The sequence below is a fragment of the Meriones unguiculatus genome, chromosome 11 (genome assembly GCF_030254825.1).
Source record: "Meriones unguiculatus strain TT.TT164.6M chromosome 11, Bangor_MerUng_6.1, whole genome shotgun sequence".
NCBI classification, from domain to species: Eukaryota; Metazoa; Chordata; class Mammalia; order Rodentia; family Muridae; genus Meriones; species Meriones unguiculatus.
In genome coordinates this window covers 47,639,932-47,646,949 of record NC_083359.1, presented here as the reverse complement: position 1 = coordinate 47,646,949, position 7,018 = coordinate 47,639,932, and the positions used below count along the sequence as shown (strand labels likewise).

At 42.9% G+C, this 7,018-nt stretch overlaps 1 pseudogene; it reads left to right on the top strand.

Annotated features, from left to right (window-relative positions):
- Positions 1–1,338: 1,338 nt before the first annotated feature.
- LOC110555259 (large ribosomal subunit protein eL36-like) lies at positions 1,339–1,891 on the top strand (annotated as a pseudogene).
- The last annotated feature ends 5,127 nt before the right edge of the window (positions 1,892–7,018 follow it).

The following is a 7,018-nucleotide window of genomic DNA, read 5'->3' as shown; positions in this document are numbered from 1 at the left end:
ATATGTCCATTGGGGGAGTACCCTCAGTTTGATGCCTGAATACTCCATCCAGCTTAAAAAAAAGAAGCCAGATTGGTCATTGACCCAATTCCATACTGGCAGTTACAGTTGCCACTTGTGGGGAGTAATTTTAAAAATGCTAGAAGGAGAAAGTGGGAGAAACAATTGTTTTCTTTCAAAGATAGCTAACACAACAAGTGCCCTCCCACCCTTCTCTTATGCCAATCATGTCAGAATGTGGAGCCCCCATTGTGGGATGAGAGGCATTCTTTATTTATGGCAGGGATAAAAGACAGAGACATCTTGGTCTGCTTGCTCTCAGTGTTTGGGTTCTGGAACACCCTTTTTACAAAAAGAAATTGCCTTCCCAAATTACTTTTCCTTTGTCCACCGCTGCCAAGATTGTTCTTTCTCAACAAGATGACTTACATTGCCATACCTGTGTGACTGTCCTCACTCTCACAGTCAACTAGCTTCCACGGCCTCAGCTGGCTTTGAATCCTCTTTCACATTTGTTGGATCTGCAGTGACCTGGCTTGAATCTTGTGTCATTTAGGCACAGATTTGATGAGAAGGAAGGGACGTTTGTGTGTCCTGAGATTAAGCCTCCTTAATGTAAAAATCATTTACAATCTAAGCCCACCAGCCCTGAGTACTCGTTTCTGGGTTGGAAGCTCCAAAAAGGAGGCTGCAGTCAGGAAGACCAAGGCAGAGAAGCTACAGCAAGGTCATTCCAGGGGAGACTCGGGATGCAAAGGACAAAAAGCAGCAGAGATCTACATGGCGACCCTGGAAAGAAGGATGAGGCTGGATAAAGATGTCTGCTAAGAAATGCTCCTTTAGCATTAGGGGATTGTTTAGCAGTGCTGTCATGACCAACTAGTAAGAAAGACAAAAAAAAGCAGTATCAGTTCAACTGTAGAAATAAGATGAGATGCTGTGCCCCCTGGTGGTCACCTGCCAGAATTGTTCTCTTAGGTGTAGAATTCCAGGCCATCCTGGTCTCCAACTCCAGATAAAGTTCCTGTCTCCCTGCTCACTGTCCATACAGACCACAACTGCCCAGGGTATCTTATGTGTACCTTTTACTTGTTCTGGCCCTGCTTTCCCAGCAGACGGTGGGCTCTGGGAGGGCAGAGCCTGTCTAGTGTTGTTCTCAACATCAGTGCTGCTGCAGTTTCTGGCAATAGGTATCTCATAATTCCTTAATGAATGAACCTATAGATAATCTCTCAAAAATTCAACAAATGGGTGATAGCATATCTTAGGTTGCCTGAAGTGTGAGTGTGTGTGTGTGTGTGTGTGTGCGCTAGGCCTTCATTATGTCATAATTCTATCATCCCGGGCTGGCAAGCGAGCTCAGTGAGTACAGGTGTCTTTTGCTAAGATGGGCAACCTTGATTCCTGGGATTCACATAGTGGGAGGAAAGAACTGAGTCCTGCAAGCTGTCTGCTGACTTCCATGTGGCTCCCAAACACTTACTCATATACATGCACACAAAAATCAGTCACCCAACCAATGTAAATATCATTTACAGCTTCCTGTCTCTGCGGCCATTGGAGAGCAGCAGCCATGGCCCTGTGCAATCCCATGGCCATGGGCTTCAACAGAGGCCACAAGGTGACAAAGAATGTCAGCAAGCTGAGGCCCAGCTGGTGCTGTTGGTGCCTCACCAAGCACATCAAGTTTGTGGGAGACATGATCAGGGAGGCGTGTGGCTTTGCCCCGTATGAGCAGCACACCATGTAGCTACTCAAGGTTTCTAAGGACAAGCACGCACTCAAGTTCATCAAGATGAGGGTAGGCATGCACATCCTCACCAAGAGGAAGCAGGAGGAGCTGAGCAACACGCTGGCAGCTATGAGGAAGGCGGCAGCCAAGAAGGCCTGATGCCCTCACCCCCAATAAATGTTGTGCTGCACCCCCCCAAAAAAAACATTTACAATCTAATTCTCTAAGATCAGCTGCTAATTTATCTTTTGTCTGGGGCTATAATCCAACTCACCCAAGCCTGGACTCTGCATTGCCCAGAGGAGTAACAGTGGCTGTAAATTTACCACGCCAGCCTCAGAGAGAACAGAAAACTAGACCTTTGTTTCTACTAAACTGCCAACCTCTGTGCTTACTACAAAATACACACCAGGCTATGAAGACATGCGAGTGTCCCTGGCTGATGGGGCTTTTTTTTTTTTTTTTTTTTTAACCTCATGGGTAAGATAAGTACAAATTGCACAAAGCTGAGGTGCTGATGTTATGAATCAGGTCAGATCCTGTTTCTGGTAGTGTAGGCTGGAGCAGAAACCAGCTCCACAGTGCCATCTACAGCTTCTGGGGAGTCTCCCCCTGCCACTCATACGAAAATACAAAGTTACGATTCTTTCCTTTTTCTTTCTAGACAAGGTTTTGCTATGTAGGCCTGGCTGGCTGACACTGAACTCACAGAAGCCCACCAGCCTCTGCCTCCTGACTGCTGGGACAAAAGGTACTTGCCACAACTCTGGGCTAGCTCACGGTATATAGGACAGTCATATTTAGGATTCTGGTGTAATTTGAAGTTACCCAACAGGATTGTAATAAGATACAGGAAGGTAGGCAAGATCTTTACTATAAACTGTTTTCATCTGGGGAAAGGAATGAAGTCCCTACCCAAAGCCATAAGCATTCAGTTGTGAGGGTGGGTCATTGCCATTTGAACATAAATGTCTAAAATAAAAGGAATACTCTGTCTGGAGCCAGATAAAGTACTGGTTAGAAACTGCCAAGAATGTGATTTTCCATTCAGTGTCTCATGTAACCCTTTGAATTCCACAGAGGTTATAAAAATGCCTGACTCTCCAAAAATACAAGATCTGGGACAGAAAGGTTTCTTATATTTCCATCAGAGCCAGAAATAAAAGCTAGTTCCTTCTAAGACAGGTAAAATTAAACGTGATGTGAGAAGGCTGGCTATTGCCACCCAGGAAGGTCCTTGGTGGGTCAGAGCAGACATTTGCCCACGTGAAGGAGGGACAAATTTAGAGAAAAGCAGGTGGCATCCACAGGGCCATTCCAAGATATATACACTGCAAAAACTGCTTCTTGTTAAACATAGGAAACATGGTTGGAGAATTTGGCCAAAAGCTTTCAATGGCCCATGTCATTTTAAGTATGAAGTAAAATGTTTCACGATCCTAAATAATTACTGCCATGTATGGTTCCTACAGTGGTAGCGCAACCAGTTTCAGGGCAAGAGTCATAGCACTGGCAACTACAACTGGCTAGACTCAGCTACCATCCCAATATGCCAATTAACCTGATAGAGAAAAGCAAATAGGAGGTTCATCATGTGGCCACACTGGGAAGCAGCACACATAATAGACACTAATGACCCCAAGCTATCTTCTAGAATAACATATGCTTTAGGTTTAAAGAGAGGAATTGGGCAAAAGGTGTGTGTAATCGTCGCAGCCCTTCCTGCCATCCTTCCAGCTCCTGGCCTGTAAGGCAGTCTGAAAAGTCCTTGGAGGAATAAGGTAGCTGGAATAGAAAATGGTATTCCTGCTCCAAGCTGCTGTCGTCTCGTCATCAGGAAGTGCCTGACCTTGGGGGTGATCCATTCTGCAATGCTTTCTATGTCCCCAAATTCAAGACTGTTGTTTTTATACAAAATCTCAAACATTCAGTTTTACCAAGCCTCAAGAGCCATGAACTGGGGTGAAAGCCTACTAGCTCAGAGGCAGAGAAAGCACCCAGCTGACCTTCCTACTCAGGTGACATCCTAGAAGAAAAAGCCCCTTCTCCATGCTGTCTTAAAAACCCTTCAAACTGAATGTCCCTCCTTTCTACTTCCTGTGCATTTCTCTATCCATCCTTCAGATTTCCTCTCACTCTATTATATGTTTTTGTTTTCCCTATATTCACCCCGTCAACTGGCTGCTTGTTTTGCCTCTTGGCCTATGATTAACTATCTAATCATGTTCACAAAAAGCTCTTAAAGGTATCTGCTAGGGCTTAGCCATACTACAACTATCTGTTTAGCAATAAACAGAAAGTTTTGGATTAAAGGTGCGTGCTAGGGCTCAGCCACTCCACAACCAGAAACAGGTTTTTCCAGCATACAATCTCGGGCTTCACAGTGTGATCAAATATACTGCAACACAAGATGACTACAGGTTTAGAACAGTGATTCAAAAGACTGCCTTTAAAAGCTGGGCAGACTCAAAACAAAGGAATGAAGGCAGGCCTTTATCTTGCAACTAGTGGGCCAAATTGAAGAGCCTATGCTTTTTAGCAAAAATGCCTTCAAAGTGCCTGTTTCAATTCTCCCCTAGTGCTTGAGGGAATTCAGGTATTGGCTCATCTTTTCAGGCTTTTTGGCCCAATGATAAACTAGCACACAGAAGGGCACAGGTGGTAATGACAGAAAGGTTTAAGTGAAAAAGCCTGCTGTTTAAACCTAAAACCAGAAGTAGCAATCTAGAACAGAATACAACAAGAAGCCAAAGTTGGAAGACTTTGCAATTAGATCAGTTTTACAGGGAACCATCTTTTCTTTCAGATAGCACTGAATCCTAGTGGGAGAGACTGAGTATCAGGCACCCTTAAGAACCACTTCTCTTGGCTTTAGTTACTTTTGGAAGATCCAGCACAAGTGTCTTCATTTTGTTGTTATTGCTGCCTTTGAGGCAGGTCCTCATGGTGTTGCCTAGGCTGTCCTCAAACTCATGATTCTCTAGTTTCAGCCTCCCATGTGATGTACCACCACAACCAACATGGCTTCATTTTGATTCTGACCACTACCTCCTTTTAGACTGAACATTCCTTGTCAACTATCTAGTAATTTGGTCTTGACTGTCCAGACTGATCTTTTCTCATCCCAAATTGTAAGATGTGTGTGTGTGTGTGTGTGTGTGTGTGTGTTTGTGTGTGTTTATGTGTGTGTGTATGAAGGGAGAGCAGGATGGGAGAAGTGACAGATGCCATGGGCCAGTGCTAATAAAACTTTTTTTGGGGGGAGGACAGGATCCAACAGCTAAGTGATGGGGAAGGAATGTCCCTTAGGCCTGGCCTCCCTGGGGTCCAGTCTCAAGTTTGTTCTGTAGGTTATGTTTTGGCATCTTAGAAATACCGTTCATGGGGTTGAGGAAATGGCTCAGCAGTTCAGTGCTTTTTCTGCTCTTGCAGAAGACCTGAATTCAGTTTCTAGCACACACATAACCATCATCTGTGACTCAAGTTCCAGGAGACCTGTCACCTCTCTGGCCTCCCTAGGCACCAGGCATGCATGTAAACTTACATGAAAGCAAAACATTCATATATACAAAATAGAGAATTTTAAATCCTGTTCAGATTACATTTGTTAGAAGGTGTACTTCTATAGAATGTCAATAGGCAACAGTTGGGAAGTTTCACACAAAACACCCTAAGAACAGATACTTAAAAGAGCTAGTTTGAAAAACAGTCATTAGAGAGAATTTTTTCATGAATTTAATTGTAAAATAAGGATCAAAACTTCAGATGACAAAGACTTAAGATGGCCATGGCTATTCTTGCAGAAACCTTAGCAGTAAACAGTTATTTCCATTTCATTCAGCACTTAAAGAAAGTAAGTATGATTAACAGCATTATGCTAGGGCTACCAAGTTGTCCTCCTTTTCTTCCCAGGCATACTTTCACATTCTTGTTTCAGGTTAAAGGATGACATAATTTGTCAATGACATTTTAATGTACAAGTCCCCATTTAATTTTGATTTCTAACAATAAACAAAAATGTTTTCTAAATAAATCAGAATATCTGTGTTTACCAATACACTCCTAGGTGGCCATTGTCTAATCCTTAGGACTGCAGCATGTTTGGGATATCTAATTAACTCTACTTAAACGGGGTACTCGTTATACAATTAGAAACACATGCATGCCACTCATTATACAATTAGAAACACACACATGCTAAGTCAAAGGGAAGGCTTAGCATAACTAACAATTCTTTTTTTTGAATACTAGTTTTGCATTCTAGAAGGATGTCTACTTCAGAAACATAAATCTATCTAACATACAATGAAGTCAACGACAGTGAGCACCGTAGTACACAAAAGTCCTTTCAACAAAAATTCAGCTTCTACTTCTGAAGTGAGGACTAGGTTCTGTGGCTTGGTAGTCCTTCAGAACTTCACTCACAAGCTCAAGGAATAGCACAAGCTGTCCAGACCTAACTCTTGATATCAAGTGCCTCTTAGCTATACAACAAAACACACAACGAGTCAATGATAATAGATAGCAGCCAGATTTGAGAGAGCTGAGCTACCAGGCTGCCTGATGGTGAATTCCATCAGAATGGTACACAGACCATAAAAACATCAAAATTTGTATTGGGCAATTCACGTGTTCACAGTTATGTGTGATGCAAAGTTTAAAAAAAGAGCATGCAGGAGGGGATATAACTCAGTAGTAAAACATGTCAAAGCCCTGGGTTTCTTCCACAGCATCACATAAATATACATGCATGTGCACACACACACATATATACGTGCATAAATGTGCATGCACACACACAACTCTAAGGAGGGCATTTTCTGGCTATCATGGCATATATATGTAATGCCAGCACTGAAAGGTTGAGGCAAGATCAGGAGTTCAATGTTATCCTTGACTACCCCATGAGTTAAGGCATATCTAGACCACACCAGACGCTGTCTCAAACACTACTAATTGAAAGAACACCTCCTACTGATTGATCATTTGACACATATCCAACTTACATGCCTTTAACTCTTCAACTTTCATATAAAGTCCAGGTTTAAATACACAACTTTACACACATCTAGTCATAGCTACACAGGAATTCATTGTACTAGAATCATTGTAGAATGGTTTATTATCAAGTGGTCTTGTGAAGGCTTTGACATGGACATACACGGTTAAGGAGCCCTGGTCTGATTCTGACTCTGAAAGGTGGTGATGAGACCTTTACCGTTGTCATTGCTTGAGGGGCCCAGACTAGTTCTTCCAAGATCTCATTTCTGCACCCTGCTGCAGCCT